This window comes from Somniosus microcephalus, chromosome 26, assembly GCF_052327205.1.
Source record: "Somniosus microcephalus isolate GS21.2 chromosome 26, FLI_Smic_1.0, whole genome shotgun sequence".
NCBI lineage: Eukaryota > Metazoa > Chordata > Chondrichthyes > Squaliformes > Somniosidae > Somniosus > Somniosus microcephalus.
The window spans coordinates 37650923-37672826 of NC_141012.1; the positions used below are offsets into that span (position 1 = coordinate 37650923).

The window sequence follows — 21904 nt, forward strand, 5'->3', positions numbered from 1 at the left end:
GTCACGGCTACACACCGTACTTAGAGCCCGTCCTTTCTCTTGCAGACTAAACTTGCGAATAATCGCAAGCGCCGCGACATCACCGGGGGAGGCCGCGCCAAGTTCCAGAAGCTCACTCCCCTGGAGGAGCGCGTGAGTGCCCTCATGGGAGGCCGCGTGATTGTGCCCAGAGCATGCGGAGAAGCCGACCCTCCGCTGCCCGGCAATGGTAAGGACCTCGCCTTTTGGCCCTCTCTTGTCGCACTTGCGCATCTGAGCTACCTCCTTTGCCACTGTGCCACCAATGCACTGAATGCCACCAGTCATGACTCCCTCACTGACGCCCTCTCCTCACTCTGAAGCTACTCTTGTGCCTTCCTGCTTTCAGCTGGTGACGAAGAGCTCCCTGAAGCTGCCAGTGACAGCCCCTCCGAACAGGAGGAGGAGGAGGAGGAGGAGGAGGAGGAAGAGCAACCCGGACCATCAGGGGAGGACTCAGGTCCCGCAGCAGAGGGCGAAGTGTTGGACACATCTTCCCTGGACGAGAGCCTGGAGCAACTTTCGGAGGGGAGTGCAGCTGTTGGGACCAGTGGCGTCCAGCCACCCAGGAGGGCTGCGGGTGGGCCGCGGCCTTCCCCCCAGAGGGGGGAAGGATCGGAGGGGAGTGCAGTTGCTGTGGACATTCGGCGCCAGCAACGTGCCAAGGGTCGCCTAGTTCGGAACTCTGCTCCCCAGCGGGAGAGTCCCGCCTCCAGTCCGGCCACCTTCACCTCGGAGGAGGTGCGCCAGCTGGACCAAATGGCCGAGGATTCAGACCGCCACCACACAGAGCTCATGCAGGTGGTGGGACGGATGCCTGAGGCCATCGAGTCGCTGGCGACCAGTGTGCGGGAGTTTGGGGCATCAAATGCCGAGAGTGGCCGGATGATGATGGAGGAAGTGGAACGGATGCCTCCGGCGATGGAGTCGCTGGCTGATGCCGTCAAGTCAGTGGCGGATGTGATGCGGGCACAGACCAGGGCAACAGGGGCACTCACTGCTGCCACACGCGCTGCCTCAGCCAGGCATCGCCAGGACACCCGCCGCGCTGCAGCAGCACAGCGATCCGCCCTTCGGCTGATTGGTGCAGATCGTGCAGTGCGTGCCCGGGTGAGTGCCAGCGTGCGACATCACCAGCCAGCGCCTCCAATACGCCAGCTTGCCCACATTGCGCCATCCGTCGCCGCCACTCCCCCAGTGGAGCGTCAACGGCAAGCGGCTGGAGCTGATGGTGGGCATGCACATGTGCGCCAATCAACAGCCGGCCCCTCGAGGCCCAAAGCCCGTGTAGGCCGCCCCCCAAGGCCATCTGGCGGAAGGACATCTGACCCTCAGGCGCCTTCCCCCAGCCTCGCAGCAGCCACTGGGCAGAGCTTGCGGAGGAGCAGCAGGCCAGGCAGGGGCGCCAAAAGGCTGGACAAGGTCTCGCCCTCGCGGGCCACTAAGTAGAGGGTGTGGCCAGCTTTCATTTTATATGGCGGTGGACATCTTTATTTTGCCCATGGTTGTTTTGTTTATGGGTATGTTTTTTGCGTTAAGGCCGAGGTTGAGGCCTGGTTTGTTCAAATGTGGAGTTACTCCTCCCCAGGTTGTGGGAGTGAGTCGTTTGTTGCACTTTTTGTGGGGGCCGTTGATTGTTTTTGGGATTCATGTGGGAAGGGGTTTCATTTTTGTCAAATATAAATTTATCTTTATTCAGAGTGTCCATGGTTGTTCTTGTTAGTCTTTGTTGCCTTCGCTGGCTGAGGGCTTGCGGAGCGGCTGCATTCATCTTGCTTCATGGCCACAAGGCATTTCCTGACAGGGGGCTTAGAAGTTACGTTCAATAAGCTGGCGACGGACGGCCCTTGGACCTTGTCGCTCCCTCCTGGGAACGTACTCCTCCTCCCCCTCCTCCTCCTCCTGCTCCTCCTGCTCCTCCTCCTGAGGTGGTGGTCCAACGTCAGGTGGCAGTGCCTGAATCCTGCGGAGAGCCGGGTTGTGTAGCATGCAGCAAATTACGACAAATTGGGAGACCCGGTGCGGCGAATACTGCAGAGATCTGCCGGAACGATCAAGGCAGCGGAACCGCTGCTTGAGGACCCCAATAGTTTGCTCGATGATGTTTCTGCTCCTTTGATGGCTCTCATTGTATGCCTCTTCAGCAGCGGTCCTGGGCGCGCGGAGCGGGGTCATGAGCCAGGTACACAAAGGATAGCCTTTGTCCCCGAGTAGCCATCCTCTTGGGGGAGGCTGTGCCTCGAACATGTCATGCACAGTACTCTGCCGCAGGATAAAGGCATCGTGGCAGCTGCCTGGAAAGCAGGCATTGACAGCCAGGATGCGCTGCTTGTGGTCACACACCAGCTGCACATTGAGAGAATGGTAGCCCTTCCGGTTGCGATACAGCTCGCCATGCTCCAGAGGTGCCCGCAAAGCCACATGCGTACAGTCAATGGCGCCCTGCACCAAGAGGAAGGCCGCGAGTCTAGCAAATCCCACTGCACGCTGATGCTGGCTCTCCAGGGCCATGGGGAAGGAGATGAATTGGCATCTCTTTCTGAAAAGGGCATCAGTCACCTGGCGGATGCAGCGATGCACGCCGAACTGGGATATGTTAGCTATGTCCCCAACAGCGGATTGGAAGGAGCCGGTGGCATAGAAGTTCAATGCCACCGTCAACTTCACTTCCACCAACAGAGACGTCCTGCACCTGAGCTTTGGACGCAGATCTCTGCGAAGCAGGTGGCAGATCTCTGCAACCACCTCCTTTCGGAATCTCAGCCTTCTTACACATCGCGCGCCACTCATGGTGAGGTAGGAGCGCTGCTGGCGGTATACCCTGACTGGGTAAGGCCTATGTTGCCGACGCCTGTTGCCCCCTCTGCCTCTAGCCAGGGCTGCCCCTCTGACCCCGTGTCTGCGAGCCCTACGCACATGGCGCTGAAACTCCGCGTTGGCACCCCATGCAACCCCCATCAAATGCTGGCAAACAGTCAAATTTCCAACAGGGCACTTGCAGCGCTTTGGCCTGAGTCCAAAAATACCTGAGCTATTGCTGCACGAAACCAGTTAGCTCTCCTCCTTGTTGTGTGTCCAGAAATCCGTTGCACAAGAGTGTTTGCTGCAAAATGGCTGCCCTTTATACTGCAGGGTACGTGCCCTTTAATTTGCGCTCCCCGGGGCCCGCGTCGGCTGTGTTGCGTTCCATTTTACAAACGCTCTGGCCGCCAGCCGCACAATGGGGCGGTCCGACTGAAGTTTGGAATCGGGGCGCGCAAAGGGCGTTGCACGAGGATGTGACGTCATTTTCTGCACGCGCAGCCGGGCGGGCGCTAAACTTTGCGCCGGCGCTAAGGGTCAACTTAATTTGGGGTGAGGCGCAAACTGCGCTGCGCCCGGGCGCTACACGCATAGCGCCCGAAATTCACTTCTCTTAAGGCGCTAACTGCTGGCGCAACCAACTGAATTTCTAGGCCCTGGTGTTTTACTTCTTCAGACAGACTCCACACTGTAGAGGGCACACGGAGGCAAGCCAGAGAGAGAGAGATGCCTCTGAGAAGCTATCTCTTATAGCACAATTTTGGGGCCGAAATGTTCCCGCCCAGATCCGGAGGTTTCTGGGCTAAAACAAAAGGGATCCAACTGTCCCCATTGTCCAGTAATGGGTGATTCATCCAAACCCATTGTTTAAACTGTTTTGTTTTCAGTTTAAATGTGCCTTACTTAAATGTGAATGGGCTTTCCAATAAAGCTGCAGTGATTTGAATGTGTCCATTTCCTTGCTTGCTTGAGTAAACAGCCTTGATGGCATTGTAAACAGAAAGTCATTATCCTGTGGTCAACCCGAAACCGCAGTCAAGTGGTTTAATCCCTTGTGCAAACATTTCTGTAAACAAATTGATTATCTCTGCAGGGAGGGAACTCCCGAACTGCCTTTGATTGGCAGTTTAGTCAGCCATCTTTGATCCTCCCCTTTTCACAGACACCCACGAGCTGCTTCCAAGTCCTTTGTCCTTGGCCATGCTTTCTGACGGCCATTGTTATCTCTGGGCAATTTAAACCGTTCAAAACTCAAGAGTACATCTTTTAATAAAATGTACAATCTTAAAGTGTGCGATTTTCACAAAGTTCTTTGATTCCAGTGTCCAAGCGCTGCTCTTTTACGAGCTTTTTTTTTAACACAGCCTTTTTTTCAGTTCCAGGTATGTTTTAAAACATTGTCCAACCAAGAGACTGTTTAAATCACACAAGTCTTCATCCACGATGTGGATTAATATTTCCCGATCTTCACGGGCTGAGGGGATTTTGCGAACCCCTACAATTGCTATCTAGAGTTTGATTTTCACTAGGCAGGATTTGCTGTGACTGAAAAAGTCAAATTCCTTTTTTATATTACGTGAGTTTCCAAGATTGTTCCTGAGGTTTTTCCATCCATTTTTTCATGCAACACAAAAACTTGATTGTAGGAGACCTTGGGGGGAAAATTCAATTGGTTAGCACCTCTCGTTAGCACCGCCTGGGGGGTGCTAACGGGGCGCTAGGATCTTAGCGCCTGAACGCGTCGATATTAGCGCTGCTTGCAAAATTGACATAATTTTAAGAACATAAGAAATAGAAGCAGGAACAGGCCACCTGACCCCTCGAGCCTGCTCCGCCATTCAATAAGATCATGCTGACCTTGGGCTCAAAGCCACTTCCCTGCCTGCTCCCCATAACCCTTCACTCCCTTACCTTGCAAAAATCTGTCTATCTCCACCTTAAATGTATTTAATGACCCAGCCTCCACGGCTCTCTGGGGCAGAGAATTCCACAGATTTACGACCCTCTGAGAGAAGAAACTCCTCCTCATCTCAGTTCTAAAAGGGCGACCCTTTATTCTGAAACTATGCCCCCGAGTTCTAGATTTCCCCACAAGGGGAAACATCCTCTTGTAGGAATGTCTAGTTCCTATCCAAAGACTGAGGTCCACTCAGGCGCTCAAACAAAACGAAGTTTAATGGAAACTAACAGGTTTCAACAAGTAACTGCAGGAGAACATCGAGTGTAGGTCTATTCAGTTTGGAGGCTCCACGAGGACTGCTGGCTGGTCCCGTGGTTGACGTCATCATCATGTTCTTCCCGCCAGTGGGGGATCACGTGATGTACGGCGTGACGTCATTGCGTTTACCCGCGCTGTTAAAGTAATCACGCTCTGTACAAGTAAACAGTATAAATAAAGATACAGACTCAGGCTGTAGCTAACATGTTGTTAAAGGGAATTATATACAAACGATCTGAGTCCTTTAGTGGCTCCACCACATGCGTCCCCCCAGAATTGTCTTTAACAGCAAAAGTGAGACGGCGACGAGGCCTGACAAGCCTGTCCAAGCGACTTCTGTAACCCTGAAGTGGAAGCTGATGGACGGTGGTCGAGCTGGCGGGCGGTTGTGGTGGATCTGGCATGGCGACTGTGGGCGGTCTGCCCCGTTTTGGCGGTTGAGCGATTTTGACTGGACGGTCCAGATCTAAGTGTGCCGGCTTCAGCCGGTCAACCGATATATGGTCCGGCTTACCTCCGATATCGACCGAAAAGGTTTTGTCTCCCGGCTCTATGACATGGAAGGGACCAGTGGAAGGAGGCTTGAGTGGGTCCCGGTGAGCGTCGTGGTGGATAAACACGTACTCGGCACTTTTCAGCTCAGTTGGGACGTGGGAGCTCTGTAAGCCGTGATGTGACATAGGCACTGGAGCAAAACATCTGGCCGCTTCCTGGTGGCTGACGAGTTGCTGGGATGTGGACCATGGCTCTGTTGGAGACGGGAGGAAATCCCCTGGTACTCGTAGTGGCTGGCCATATACGAGTTCTGCCGAGGACGATTGTAAATCTTCTTTGGGCGCCGTACGAAGACCCAAAAGGACCCAGGGAAGTCTGTCCACCCATCCCGTGCCTTGAAGACTGGCCCGCAGAGCGGCTTTAAGCGACCTGTGGAATCGCTCGCACAGGCCGTTCGCCTGTGGATGATAGGCGGTGGTGCGATGTAGTTTGGTGCCGAGCCCCTGAGCCACAGCATTCCAGAGCTCAGAGGAAAACTGCGGTCCATGACCGGAAGAGATGTCCGCCAGTAACCCGAAACGAGCAACCCAAAAGGAGATGAAAGCTCTGGCCACGTCTGCTGAAGTGGTGGAAACCAAAGGAACTGCCTCTGGCCATCCAGTGGTGTGGTCTACCATTGTGAGGATGTGTGTAAAACCTTGAGAAGGTGGAAGCGGCCCCACGAGGTCCACATTCACGTGGTCGAATCGACGCTCCGGAACAGCGAAAGTGGCCAATGGAGCTTTTACATGACGCTGTACCTTGGCCTTTTGGCAGACCACACAGGTGTTGGCCCAGTCGCGGACATCCAGGTGCATACCCTTCCAGACGAATTTTGATGACATCAGCCTTTGCGAGGCCTTCATGCCAGGGTGTGACAACCCGTGTATGGCGTCGAACACTTTTCGGCACCAGGCGACTGGAACGATAGGACGGGGAGCTCCCATGGAGACATCGCAAAGTAGCGTGGTGCCTGCGGCATGGAATTTGACGTCGGCCGCTTGGAAGGTAGAGGGGCTGGTCCTGTATGCTTGGACCTCTGGGTCCGAGGCTTGATCTGCAGCCATGAGGGCATAGTCGATTCCGAGTTGGACTGCGTGCACAGTCACGCGGGAGGGGCAATCCGCCACCAGGTTGTCTTTGCCGGACAAATGCTGAATGTCCGTGGTGAATTCTGAAATGAACGTCAGGTGACGTTGTTGCCGAGCTGACCACGGTTCGGCGGTCTTGGCCATAGCGTACGTTAGTGGCTTGTGGTCCACATAAGCCGTGAACAGACGTCCCTCTACTAAGAACCGGAAATGGCGGATGGCTACAAAAAGGGCCAGCAACTCCCGGTTGAAAGTGCTGTATTTTCTTTCATTTCTCCGTAGTTGACGGCTGAAAAACTCCAGCGGTTGCCATGTCCCATTCACCCACTGTCCCTGCAATGCGCCGATTGTGTATAAGAACATAAGAACATAAGAAATAGGAGCAGGAGTAGGCCAATCGGCCCCTCGAGCCTGCTCCGCCATTCAATAAGATCATGGCTGATCTGATCCTAACCGCCAATCCACTATCACAGAACCATCTCCTGAATCTAACAGAATTAGACACACGAAATAGGAGCAGGATCAGGCTACACGGCCCCTGGGCCCGCTCCGCTACCCACAGGGCCATGACCGATCCGAACCTAGACTCATGTCCAAATTCCTGCCCGCTCCCCGTAACCCTTAATTCCCTTTACTTCTAGGAAACTGTCTATTTCTGTTTTAAATTTATGTAATGATGTAGCTTCTACAGCTTTTTGGGGCAGCATATTCCATGGACCTACCACCCTCTGAGTGAAGTAGTTCCTCCTCATCTCAGTTTTGAAAGAGCAGCCCCTTATTCTAAGACTATGCCCCCTAGTTCTAGTTTCACCTGTTAAGTCTGTGTGTTTCAGTTGTATTAAGATTAATTACTGACACAGACTACAAGAATAAAGTTCAACAGGTCTTTACTAGTTGGAGGTCAGGACTATACTAAATACAATATCACTACACAGTACTTATATACCGGTGGTCACCACCAGTATTACGTATACAGCAGCCAGAGAAAGTAGTACATCTCTTAAGGTGGAACAGGTTACATACACCACGATCCTCCCTTTTTAGCTTAACAGTCATATCCCCATTTAACATAACATCATAACATATATACATATATAACTTCAGGTATAAACAGTTCAAAGGTTCAGTCTCTCAGGAGGCCTTCTGATTCGGTTTGGATAACGCCTTTCAGTGGTCTCTGATTCTTGTTGCTGAGGTGACTCTTCTTGTTCGTTTCCTATGTATTGGACGTCATCATCAGGTACAGTCCCTGCCGAGGTAGATGCTTCAGGTTCATTAACGTCTTCCACAGTTGTCTCTGTCGCAACCATGGGTTCGACCCTTGCTCTTGATTCTACCAGTTGATCCGCATGACGCCTTATCACATTGTTACCAATATCTACTGTGTACATCAGAGGTCCTTGTCTGGCCCGAATTGTTCCGGACTGCCATTTTTCGTTTCCATAGCCCCTTGCCAACACTGGTTGTCCTACGTCGAAACTTCGAGTGGACTTGTTATTAATATGCCGGAACTGTTTGTTTTCCACTTCCCTCCGCACATTTGGTTTTAACAAGTCCAACCTGGACCGCAACCTCCTGTTATAAAACATCATGGCAGGACTTTGGTTAGTCACTGCATGAGCGGCGCTTCGATATGCCATTAGGAAATTGTCCACCTTGTGTTGTAACGGAATCTGATCATCGTTCATGGCCTTTATTGCCTTTTTGAATGTTTGGACAAATCTCTCGGCCAACCCGTTTGTCACCGGATGATATGGGGCAGAGGTATAATGTTTCACCCCAATCTTCTTTAAGAATTTTTGGAATTCTTCCGACACGAACTGTGGTCCGTTGTCTGAACATATCTGTTCTGGCAATCCGTTCCTTGCGAAAATTGATCTTAACACCGCAATTGTCTTTTCTGAAGTAGTGGTATTCATCTTGATCACTTCTGGCCATTTGGAATGTGCGTCCACCGCAATTAGGAACATGGAGTCCATGAATGGACCAGCAAAGTCAATATGTAATCGTTGCCATGGGGCTGAAGGCCATTCCCATGGGTGTAGCGGTGCGATCGGAGGTGCATTTTGCACTTTTTGGCACCCAGCGCAGCTTTTTGTCAACTCCTCTATCTGTTGGTCAATGCCCGGCCACCATACATAAGCCCTAGCAAGACTTTTCATCTTAACTCCCCCCAGATGACCTTCATGCAGTTCCTTTAGAACTCTTTCCCGTAACTTGGGAGGAATAATCACTCTTGTCCCGTACATCAAAGTACCATGGCAGACAGACAGCTGGTCTCGCCTTGCCGAGAATGCCAGTAACAGAGGATCACCATGTGTTGGCCATCCTTTCACTGTCACCTCGTAAACTCGGGACAGTGTCGGGTCGTTCCTGGTTTCTCTTTCAATACTTGCATTGGTGACTGGTAAACACTCGATGATGGTCGAATGAAATAACTCAACAGGGTCAACTTTCGTCGTTTCTTCTGCTTCAGGTAGTGGCAGGCGCGACAGCCCATCAGCATTGCCATGCTGCTTTGTACCTTTGAATTCTATTTGATATTGATGTGCCCCTAGGAAAAGGGACCATCTCTGGAGTCGCTGTGCTGTCATCACCGAAACACCCTTCTTAGGGTTAAAAATGGATACCAACGGCTGATGGTCTGTCAGAAGTGTGAATCTTTGGCCCTGCAGGTAATGATTAAACTTCTTCACTCCCCATACAAGGCTGAGAGCCTCCCTATCGATCTGCGCATAGTTGCGCTCAGCGGAGGTCAATGATCTGGATGCAAACGCGACTGGCCTTTCCGTGCCATTTGGCAACTTGTGTGAGAGTACTGCCCCAATACCATATGGAGAAGCATCACAAGCCAACCGAATAGGCAGTGTCGGGTTGAAGTGAGCCAACACTTCCTCTGAGGTGATCAATTCTTTGCTTTTGCGGAATGCCTTCTTACAGTTTTCGTTCCATTCCCATGGTACCCCCTTCTGTAAAAGAGCGTTCAGTGGGTGCAGTACCGTGGATAGATTCGGTAGAAACTTATGGTAATAGTTAATCAATCCCAGAAATGACCTCAACTGAGAGACATTATCCGGAGCGGGAGCCTTTACAACTGCCTCTATCTTGTCAGAAGACTTATGAAGCCCCTCCCGGTCAATGACATGACCACAGTACGAGATCCGCTTCTGAAAGAACTCACATTTCTGCCGATTAACTCTAAGTCCATACTCTTTCAGTCTGTTGAGCACCAGTTCCAAGTTTGCGAGGTGTTCTTCATCACCATCACCTGTAATCAGAATATCGTCCAGGTAACATTGTGTGCCTGGAATTCCCTGTAATACCTGCTCCATGGCCCTCTGCCAAATTGCCAGAGCCGATGCCACTCCAAAAACCAGCCTATTATACCGGTACAAACCTCGATGCGTGTTGATCGTGAGGTACTGGCGTGACTCTTCTTCAACCTCCATCTGCAAGTACACCTGCGCCAGGTCTATCTTGGTGAAGTGTTTCCCGCCAGACAACGAAGCAAAAATATCCTCAATCCGCGGAAGCGGATACTGCACCGTGTGAAGCACCGGATTAACGGTGATCTTGAAATCTCCACAGATGCAAACCTTCCCTGGTTCTCCTGGCTTGTTGCTCGAAGGACGTTTCATAACGGGAACAATGGGCGTAGCCCACTCACTCCAATCTACCTTAGACAGTACACCTGAACATTCTAGCGCTTCCAGTTCCGCTTCTACAGTAGGTCGTATTGCATAGGGTACCGGCCTGGCTTTGAAAATTTTTGGTTGTGCATGTTCATCAATCTTGATGTTTGCCGTAATTCCTTTCAGTGTTCCCAGTCCTTGCTGGAACACCTCTTTAGCATCATCCAATATTTTGGACAATCGTTTAGGTTTGACATCTGTTTCCCCGGAATCTACCGTTAGTGCTTTTAAGGAGTGCCAGTCCATATTCATTTTCCTAATCCACTCCCGTCCCAGTAGTGGTGGACCTCCTTCAGGTAGCACATATAAGTCCATTACTTGGCTTTCTTCGCCCTTGTGGACCACTTTTACCTCTATCTTTCTGATGGGGTACACTCTTTGCCCCGTGTATGTTTTCAATATAATCTCCGTATCCCGTAGGGGAATATGTTGGAATAACCTTTTGTAATCTTTCTTATTCATGACCGTCAATGCCGATCCAGTGTCCAATTCCATCTTTACTTGGACTCCTGCTATCTGAAGAGTGACCCAAATTGTCTGGAGATCTGCATCCTTACCAACGTTGTGTACTCTTAAGCTACCCAGTTCATTACTGCTAGCGTCTGAATCTGACTTCTGTTCGTTCGAACTGGTCTTTGTCACCTTGTGCACCTTTATGTATTTTCCTTGCGGTGACTTTTTGTTGCTGGTCTTCTTTCCTGACCGGCATACTTTAGCTATGTAGCCAAGCCTGCCACACGTTCTGCATTCTTGGTTTTTAAACCAACACTGGTTCTGATCGTGTGTTGTCTTTCCACAACGATAACATTTTACAGTACTCAAACCCAATTTATTTGTACTGAGTTCCAGTGACCGTAGCTGCATTACTGCCGTGCCTCTCGCTGCGGCTTCGTGTGCTGCTGCCATAGTGACCGCTTTCTCAAGCGTCAGCTCATTCTCCTCGAGCAGTCGCTTTTGTGTATCTTCTTTTAATAATCCACACACAAATTTATCTCTTAGCGCTTCTGTCAGTCCCATTCCAAACTGACAGTACTTTGCTAGCTTACGCAATTCCATTAAATATTCAGCATTGCTTTCATCCTTCAGCTGCCTTCTGCTGTAAAATTTAAATCGTTCCGCTAGCATCAGCGGCGTGGGGTTTAGATGATTTTTCAGGACAGTAACAATCTCCTCGAACGTCTTATCCGCCGGCTCATCTGGTGATAAAAGGTGTTTCAATTGCCCGTATGTCTTTGCACCCATTAAGTTCAATAAAGTTAGTGCTTTCTCTGCATCTGGGATTTGATTTGCTTTACAATAATTTTGTATGCGTTCTACATACATGGCCCAATCCTCGATGTCGCTATCAAAGGTATCAATGTTCCCATGTTTAGGCATCGTTGCAATTTATTTTATCCCAAGATGGTGGCTTCCCGCTCTTGTCTTCGTCCTCCGCCTACAAAATGGCGGTTTTCCCGCGCTTGGCGGTCTTCACCCACTGGCTGCAATGGCGTTTGGCGTGCCGCTGCTGCTCCCCTTTCCCAGCGGTTAGTAACTCCCCCGACGTTGTCTCCGCTTCACCGCGGCTCCCTCGGGCATTCACGCTTCCCCGATGTCGCGCCTCGCAGCCCTTCTTGCAGCCCGGTTATTAGCACCGGCTGCGTTCGCCTTCACCGCGGCTCTCGCGCCTTCAGTCGCCCCAGACGCTGCGCCTTTTTGGCCCGAAAGCGGCCCGGCCCTTATCACCAGCCGCGATCGATGTCCCCGCGCTGCGCCTTTCGGCCCGAATGTGGCCCGGCCCTTATCTCCGGTCGCGATCGATCTCACCGCCCTTATTCCTCCGTCTTCCTCCCCCCGTCTGTACAGCCAACGCGGCCGACTTTCTGCTCGCGTCGCTGACCGGCTTACCCACCACCGAGGTAGAAAGAAGATAGCTGACTGCCGCTGATGGAGGCTTCGAGTTCAGGATGTTTTCTGCACTCCGGGTTCTCGATGCCTGCCCCGCGACGTGTCTTCCAGCAGGGTGATGAGGGTGGATGCCTCTCTTCGACGTCCGTTCTGTGGACGAAGCCGCCGTGGATATAAACTGCCGCAGGGTAAGAATCGGACTCGTCGCCACTGTTAAGTCTGTGTGTTCCAGTTGTATTAAGATTAATTACTGACACAGACTACAAGAATAAAGTTCAACAGGTCTTTACTAGTTGGAGGTCAGGACTATACTAAATACAATATCACTACACAGTACTTATATACCGGTGGTCACCACCGGTATTACGTATACAGCAGCCAGGGAAAGTAATACATCTCTTAAGGTGGAACAGACTTAAGTTCTCTTAAGGTGGAGCAGGTTATATACACCACATCACCCATCACCGGGAACATCTTCCCTGCATCCACCCGATCCAACCCCTTCACAATCTTATATGTTTCAATAAGATCACCTCTCATTCTTCTGAACTCCAATGAGTAGAGTCCCAATCTACTCAACCTCTCCTCATATGTCCATCCCCTCATCCCCGGGATTAACCGAGTGAACCTTCTTTGTACTGACTCGAGAGCAAGTATGTCCTTTCTTAAGTATGGACACCAAAACTGTACGCAGTATTCCAGGTGCGGTCTCACCAATACCTTGTACAACTGAAGCAATACCTCCCTATTTTTATATTCTATCCCCCTAGCAATGAAAGCCAACATTCCATTGGCCTTCTTAATCACTTGCTGCACCTGCATACTAACCTTTTGAGTTTCGTGCACCAGGACCCCCAGATCCCTTTGTACTTCAGTACTTTCCAGTTTCTTGCCATTAAGATAATAACTTGCTCTACGATTTTTCCTGCCAAAGTGCATAACCTCACACTTTCCAGTATTGTATTCCATCTGCCAAATCTCTGCCCACTTACTTAGCCTGTCTATGTCCCCTTGAAGGTTTTTTATGTCCTCCTCACTCACTACTTTCCCCCCCATCTTAGTATCATCTGCAAACTTTGATATGTTACACTCGGTCCCCTCCTCCAAATCGTTAATATAGATTGTAAAGAGTTGGGGACCCAGCACTGACCCCTGCGGAACACCACTAGTTACTGATTGCCAGTCTGAGAATGAACCATTTATCCCAACTCTCTGCCTTCTGTTAGATAGAAGTCGGTGGTAAGGGCAATGGTGGCACCTGGAAGTGGGTGCGCCAGCATGGTTGCGTTGGCCAAGGCGCCTTTGGTGTCGACGAATGCCCGGTCCATCTCGGCCATCCAGCTGATCAGATCCTTACCGGACTTGGCCTTGAGGGCCTCGTACAAGGGCTGCATAAGCAGAGCCGCCTTAGGGACAAACCGGCGATAAAAATTGACAATCCCGAGGAACTCCTGTAGGGCCTTGACGGTCTGCGGGCGCGGGAAAGAAGTAACTGACTCGACCTTCGTCTGTAAGGGAATTGCGCCGTCTGATGTGATGCGGTGGCCCAAAAAAGCAAGCCGAACTGGCACTTGGCCGGGTTGATAATCAAACCATGTTGACTGAGGCATGTGAAGAGGGTGTGCAAATGGCAGAAGTGCTCCTCTTTGCTAGGGCTGGCGATGAGGATGTCGTTGAGGTAGACGAAGAGGAATTTTAGGTCCTGATGTAAGCCCCCAAAGTGTGGACTAAGTGATATACAAAGTCAACAACACTGGCTTGTTATAAGAAAGACAAACCCAATAATTGAAGTAAAAACGGTTTATTCAGGCCTGGGGAGCTATGGCTCTTGCGTCCCAACACAAGGCTCCAACTCCACCGAATCTCTTGAGGTTCTCACAGTTATACAAAAATTAAGGCCCTGCCCTAAAGGCGGGGATAAGCTTATTAACATATACAGAATTATAGTTAAATTGTAATTATAAAACCATGACATTCCATTCTTCCAGTCGCTTACAAATCTCACATTTCGTTATCAGTTGGTCTTGTTACTTTCTCATGACCCGGGCCTCAATTTTATTACTTTACGATCGTCCATTTGCTGTTGTCAGATGGCTTGGTCTTTCTAAGTATTTCTCTAAGATAGTAGATCTTTCCAAAGCGGGCAATCCGCAGACTTTCTGTCTCTCTCTCTTGAATTATTTCTACAGAGCAAAAACACTTTAGTTAGTTAAAAGAATAGAACCCTATTGAGCTTCACACTTAACAAACCCTTAAGTGCAAGGGTGTCGACTCGCGTGGCCGAACCCATATATCTCTCCCTCTTTCTAAGGGGTTGTTTTGACAGTTTTAATCTCTCCGCAGTTAACCCATAGTCCTGTTTAAACCTTATCTGGGTTCATACAATTTTTACAGACTTCTATTGTTCAACTCAGAGCACAAATTAACCTATTCCCTCCATTTTATATATTGGTGTTATAGATGAATCCTGGTTTGTTTTACCTTATTAAATCCAATTTTTAATATCTTACTTCAGTCCCCCCTTTTGACCTTTGGACAATTGCTCCAAACAGGTCAACGTGTATTTCCACTTCCTGGTGTCTGCCAGAGCGTGCACTCCCTGGCCTTCTACCAGTTTAGGTTATACATGTATATATAGCTTATCAATTTGGAGGCCGACTTCCCCCCCTTGTGGTATGGTGGTCTTTCCTTTACGGTGGTCTTTCCTTTAGGGTGGGCTTTCCTTTATGCACTCCGTCCGGTGTAACCATTCCCGGGGCCCCTTAGACCCTACACTAATGGTTGAGGCTTTCCTGCTCAAGCCTGTCCCTCATTCCCACGTGGGGTGTGTGATGTGCCAATTCGAGACTGTCATCACACACCAGTCCTCATTCACCACCCTCCTTCTGCCACCCTCCTTCTGCCACCTCCATCTTACGGTTGGCCGGCCCGGTCTTTAATTACCATGCCCAATTAATCCCACATAATTTCAGGGCTTCCCATCGCGTCTCACACCATTTGCCTTGGAGAGGCAGGGGAGTTGTCCATTCTTAACATCGCTACCTGCCCCTCCTCAGGCTCTACTTCCTTCACTGCACCAATTTCGGCCTTACTCATTCTGGCACAAAGGCACTGGAGAAATAAAAATACACAATATATCAGAATAACAATCAAGAGGAATATCATTATGCCTTGTACCACCGAGGCGCCCAAAGTCCCCGACCATCCTGATCCCCAATTGTCAAAATATGAGGAAGTGGGTGAGTTTCCTCTAATGTTGCACTAATGTCTTTCTGTTGTTTCTTTAAGCCTTCTTCTATTTTATGATAGTACTTAAAATTTCCTTCGTTTCCTGCCGTAACTTCTGCCAAGCTTCCTCTAACTTAGGAATTGCCTTTGGCTCTGGTATGACATAAGTTTCAACCCTTTTTAGTAAGTCCCATATTATCAAATGACCAGGTTTTCCTATCTGTGTAGGTATCTTTAGACCAAAACAACGGTTTGGTTGGGGAATGGTATAAGCCATATCTTGATATTCATATTTCTGTTCAATTGTGGTGACACAACAGGTCCCATTGTTCCTTGATGCTACCCAGGTCCAGTGTATCCCCTTGGGTGAACCTCGAGGGTGCAATTGGTAATTTTCGTAAATCCGTACTCGGATGTGTCTCCCTCGGTGGGGGGGTGTGTGCACACCCATGTCCTTCCCTTGTGGTGGCACCCGTCCACTACCACCCCCCTTTAGGTTTCATTCTTCTGTTTATTATCTTCATCCCTTTCCCAAAGCACCTTGGTAGGGACATCATGATATTTAACCCACTTTCCCTTTGTACTTCTCCTATATTAATCACGTCGTATCGGAGTTGTCCCCCTTCTGGGAATTGTGGGATGGCCAGTACAAAGCCAATCATCTTAGTCCATGGGGTCAGACAATCACCTACCCGGTGTACTTGTCCCATTTTACATTCCTTACATAGGCTTTTATTTGTGTCAATCCAAGGTTCCAGATCCTTATTAGTAATCCAATCAGGGATCTGTTCATTATTTATTTGCCTCATGTTATGCTGAGCATTCAACAATAGCCATGAGCCCTACGTGGCACATATTAGTTCCTTATCGGTTTGGTGAGAAGCATTATTAAGTCTATCAATAATTGTATTGATTGTTTCTGCATGGGGGGCTACTATCTCTTCCACCCCCGACAATTGCATTATTGTTTGGTTTCCCTGCCAATGTCAATTGCTGGCTATTTCCAGTAGCTTGTTTTAGTAACTTCTCTATTTTTGCTTGTAATTCTTCTACTCCTTCGTTTACTCCTTCTATGTCCAAGCTATTAACTGTTGCTAACCCGGCCGCATACCCTGCTCCGGTCATTTCCAATACTCCCCGTTTCTTACATCTTTGTAAGATAGGTTTTTTTTTGTGGATCCTCTAATTGTTTTACCCACAGGGAGTTCCAGGTTTGTTTTGTATCTCAAAAGTACTCATATTAATGGCAAGCTTAGTAACTCTATGTGCTACACTAGAATACACCTCATCCTGTGTTCTCCTTATTACTAATCCCCCTCGATAATGGCAATACTTATATTTATCCCTAGAATCAAGGCGAGGACGCTCCATCTCATTCCGGACGTCCAATGTTCCTGTAATTACAAAAAGGGGGCTGGTCGTCACCAGCCAGTTAGAATTATTCTGCTCTTATCCATTTTATCAGTTCTAAATGCTGTACATCTGGTTCATTTCTTGTTCTGTGGCTCTGTCCCCAGACATACCTGAAGATGCAAACTATGGCATATAATATCATCATACACAGCCTATTATCATCATACACAGCCCTATCATTGATATATGTAGTAACTCCCCTTCCCATTCTTTATATCTTCTAGTATACTCCTCACTCTGTCAAAAAGGGCACCATCTCTGGTTTACTCATTGTCTTTCTTATATATTTTTAACTGGGTCCAGTGTTTCCACCTTCCTTTACCCGTTCCAGACCCATCTACATGAGCACGTGTCATTATTCATTAATACTTCATAAGGTCCTGACCATCTGGGTGCTAGCCCTGGTTTGGCTGGTATTATTTCTGCTATCACTTTGCTATCTATTGCTAAGACCTTCTTCTGGTCGTCCCGCGTATCCTGTTCTCGATCCCGTATAATCTGTTGGTCTTTGGCCTCATGTCTCTAACTATCTGTCCAGATTTATCTTTGGGTAACCGGACAGCCTCCCCAGCAGTCTCCCGGCCGTTTGAGACGGTGCTGCAATTAGTTTATAAGATAACTTCCATTTATCAAATCCTAATTTTCCTTCTATCACTGTGGGGAAATATCAGCTTAACATTAAGAAACTTAAATTTAATAATGTCCAATATCTTTAAATTCTATTCAGTAATACTGAAGTTGTTGCTTGGTGAACTCAAACAGCTGTCAGTGGAAAGGGTTAACTCCTTCGCAGGCTTTTGAAGGTGGAGCTAAACATTATTGCGTCACTTCACGCAACCCAAAAAAACATCCCTGACTGAAAGACAGTTGTGGTTTCACACTTTGATTCAACATGAACATTTGGGCTTCATTGGTCAGATTCCCTCTCTCAGTTGATCGTTTAGCTGCCCATCCTCTTGTGTGCTTTAATTTATTATTACGGACTCTTTGGGTAGGAGAGAGGTTCCTACTAATTCTTTGATTATATTCTTGTCTCTTACGGGTCTTCTCCTGGTGTCATATATCCCTGCCTACTCCCGCTATCATGTAATCAGACACCACCCCAAAGGCATTCCGACTATCTATATAGGTTTACACATTTTCCTTTGGCTACCCCCCTTTGATCAAATCCTGTATAGGCTGGGCCATTTCTACTTTGTTTCCCGGGCCTGCCTGTTTGTTTGACTTATAATCTGGGGGCCAGTACACTTCATTCGCTTTAGGGTCGACTAAAGCTCCTACTTCTCGTAGTATATCTATCCCTAGGATTATTCCTTCGGTGTTCTCGCATACCCACAACTGGGTAGGTATTATTATACATCCAATTTCTAGTAAGACTGTTTCGCCCTTATAAGCCCTGATTCTTCGTCCACCGATTCCTGCTATACTAACTGAAAGTTTCGTTCGGGGCAAGGGTAAGTCTGTCAATGAGATTGTGGCTCCTGTGTCTATTAACATTTTGCACTGTCGGCCCCCTACCAATGCATCAACAAACATCCTCGGATCCCCCTCCCCTCTCTGGCGCGGTCCCTTCCTGCTGCCATCCCTAGAAGCTTGCGAGCAATCAAAGCACGCAGCCAGTCCTAATGCCCCTCCCATCTGTTTTTGGGCATTTGTCTCTTCCCTTGTGTCACTATGTATCCTAGGTAGACTACTTCATCCTTCCCTACCTATACCTTTCTAAGGTTTAACTCTAGTCCCGCCTTCTATAAGGCTTCCAGTACCATAGTCAATTAAATATTGTAGAGGGACCTGCCACTATCAGATATTCTTGCGGAGTTGAGTTATCTTATTCAATTTGGACTACACCAATTTACATCAACCAGAATTTCACTGTGGCCACAATGAAAGTCTGGTTTTAATAGGTTAATTTACCTCATAACTCCAAGGTTAGATCTTAGACTGAAACTTAATCTTTCATTAAACAAACTTTTTGTTGCTCTTCTCAGTTTTTACACTTCAGCTTAACTTAAATTGTAATAGGTTTCTTCATTCTGAGGGCACAATCTTATTTGCACATTCTTAAACTTCCAAAATCCCCGACAAGACAAAGGGGTTAAATGCTTTTACTTTAACACAGAGAAGTGGGTGGAGCTACAACACACAGCAGACATTTCTTTTTCTTAACGGACAGATTTTCAGACAAAGGAATATTGAATCCTCTTAAACATTCCTAATCAGGAAAACATCCACACTCACACATTTTTATACAAATTGTAATTTCAGCATATGTCTAAGGTTCCTTTCACTCAGCAAATCTCGTGTTTTACTTGTCTTGGTACAGATGCTAATAACTTCCATGTTGGTAAAGCTTTAAGTTTATCTTTTCCTTCCTTTTTAAATCTGTGACTCAACAGCTTTCCCTAGTTTCCAAATCCCTGTTTGTTTGTTTTTTTTTTTTGCTGGGGTTTCAAATTGGTTCGCCTGCAAATTAGATCTTTTTCCTTCTTTATCTCTCCCTTCTGTTTCAATTCCTTACATTATCTGTTGCCTCTTTATCTTTAGCTCCTCCCCACCAAGCCTTTGGCTCTCTGCACTGTTTCTTTTTATTTTCCAGGAGTCGGGTTATAGAATCCAGGTCCCTTGAGGATTCTTCTTCCACCCTCTTAGTCATAACTAACTGCTACGTTTAATGCTTAATTCACGGTATTGGTGAATTAGGTTTGTACACTACGTTGTTCGCCCCTATAGCGTCACCTTAGTTAATTTCTTGCTTTCTGTTAGTCACTTCGTTTCGTTAGACACACACCAACCCTTTAGTTCCGAGGTTTCGGTACTGTGGGGTCTGTAGCTCCCGGCGTCCTACTTGATCCTGGCCGTCACGTGGGACTACTGTCCTCTTAATTCAGGCTCAGGCTAGGTGCTGGGGACAGACCTCACCCTTGTCCGTTCTAACCTCTTTATGACCGTAGGGTTTTATCTCATTCACTCACCACGGTGCACCCATTCATTCAATTGTTGAGATTTCGCCGTCTCACGGATTTTAGGGAACTACCTGTCCCAAAGGTTGGTAGGGAACTACCTGCCCCTACCGAGGTTTTCCCGCCTCACGGTCCTTAGGGAACTACCTGTCCCAAAGGTTGGTAGGGAACTACCTGTCCCTACCGAGGTTTTCCCGCCTCACGGTCCTTAGGGAACTACCTGTCCCAAAGGTTGGTAGGGAACTACCTGTCCCTACCGAGGTTTTCCCACCTCACGGTCCTTAGGGAACTACCTGTCCCAAAGGTTGGTAGGGAACTACCTGTCCCTACCGAGGTTTTCCCGCCTCACGGTCCTTAGGGAACTACCTGTCCCAAAGGTTGGTAGGGAACTACCTGCCCCTACCCCTACTGCAGTTTACTTTTTAACCGCCTTCAATTAAAGGTGTCTTTCTTTTTATAGTTCTTTTATACGTCGATTCTGACTCAACGTCTCGCCAGCAGTTAACCCCTAATTTTACAGGTGGTAATTAAAACATACTCACCCGTCTTAGGTTAACGCTGTCCGAGAGTCTGGTTCAGAACGCCCATCCCATCCTCGTCGCCAATTGATGTAAGCCCCCAAAGTGTGGACTAAGTGATATACAAAGTCAACAACACTGGCTTGTTATAAGAAAGACAAACCCAATAATTGAAGTAAAAACGGTTTATTCAGGCCTGGGGAGCTATGGCTCTTGCGTCCCAACACAAGGCTCCGACTCCACTGAATCTCTTGAGGTTCTCACAGTTATACAAAAATTAAGGCCCTGCCCTAAAGGCGGGGATAAGCTTATTAACATATACAGAATTATAGTTAAATTGTAATTATAAAACCATGACATTCCATTCTTCCAGTCGCTTACAAATCTCACATTTCGTTATCAGTTGGTCTTGTTACTTTCTCATGACCCGGGCCTCAATTTTATTACTTTACGATCGTCCATTTGCTGTTGTCAGATGGCTTGGTCTTTCTAAGTATTTCTCTAAGATAGTAGATCTTTCCAAAGCGGGCAATCCGCAGACTTTCTGTCTCTCTCTCTTGAATTATTTCTACAGAGCAAAAACACTTTAGTTAGTTAAAAGAATAGAACCCTATTGAGCTTCACACTTAACAAACCCTTAAGTGCAAGGGTGTCGACTCGCGTGGCCGAACCCATATATCTCTCCCTCTTTCTAAGGGGTTGTTTTGACAGTTTTAATCTCTCCGCAGTTAACCCATAGTCCTGTTTAAACCTTATCTGGGTTCATACAATTTTTACAGACTTCTATTGTTCAACTCAGAGCACAAATTAACCTATTCCCTCCATTTTATATATTGGTGTTATAGATGAATCCTGGTTTGTTTTACCTTATTAAATCCAATTTTTAATATCTTACTTCAGGTCCCGAAGCATGGAGTCCATCAAGCTCTGGAAAGCCTGTGCAGCGTTCTTCAAGCCAAACGACATCCGCAGAAATTCGAACAGGCCGAATGGGATGATGACTGCGGTTTTCGGGATGTCTTGCGGGTGCATGGGGACCTGGTGGTAACCACGGACGAGGTTGACTTTTGAAAAAATGGTATTTCCCGCCAAATAGGCCGAGAAATCTTGGATATGCGGGATCGGGTACCGATCAGGAGTAGTGGCGTCATTCAGGCGTCGGTAGTCGCCGCATGGCCGCCATCCGCCACTGGTTTTCGGAACAATGTGGAGAGGCGAAGACCAGGGACTATTCGACCGGCGAATAATCCCCAACCGCTCCATCGTTTCAAACTCCGCTTTCGCAGCCGCGAGCTTGCCCGGGTTCAAGTCGTCGGGCCCGTGCGTAAACCGGGGAACCGGTGGTGGTGATGTGATGTTCCACAGCATGTTTTGTAGCCGAGGAGGAGAAAGTGGGCCTGGTCAGATCTGGGAACTCTCCGAGGAGCCGAGTGAAGTCGTCTGGAGGTGGGAATGTACAGAAGACAGTGCGTGGCACGGCGTTACGGCGGTGGCACGGGATGGAGTGGAACGTGGCCGCATTGATCAACCGGCAGTGCCTGAC

At 48.4% G+C, this 21904-nt stretch overlaps 1 long non-coding RNA gene across 1 annotated transcript; it reads right to left on the reverse strand.

The window, feature by feature from the left end:
- Positions 1–14027: 14027 nt before the first annotated feature.
- LOC147100397 (uncharacterized) lies at positions 14028–21255 on the reverse strand. Its single transcript, XR_015073729.1, has 2 exons — positions 15235–21255; positions 14028–14425 (listed from the first exon to the last, which is right to left on the reverse strand). It is a non-coding gene; the product is annotated as an uncharacterized LOC147100397 (long non-coding RNA).
- Between the last annotated feature and the right edge of the window lie 649 nt (positions 21256–21904).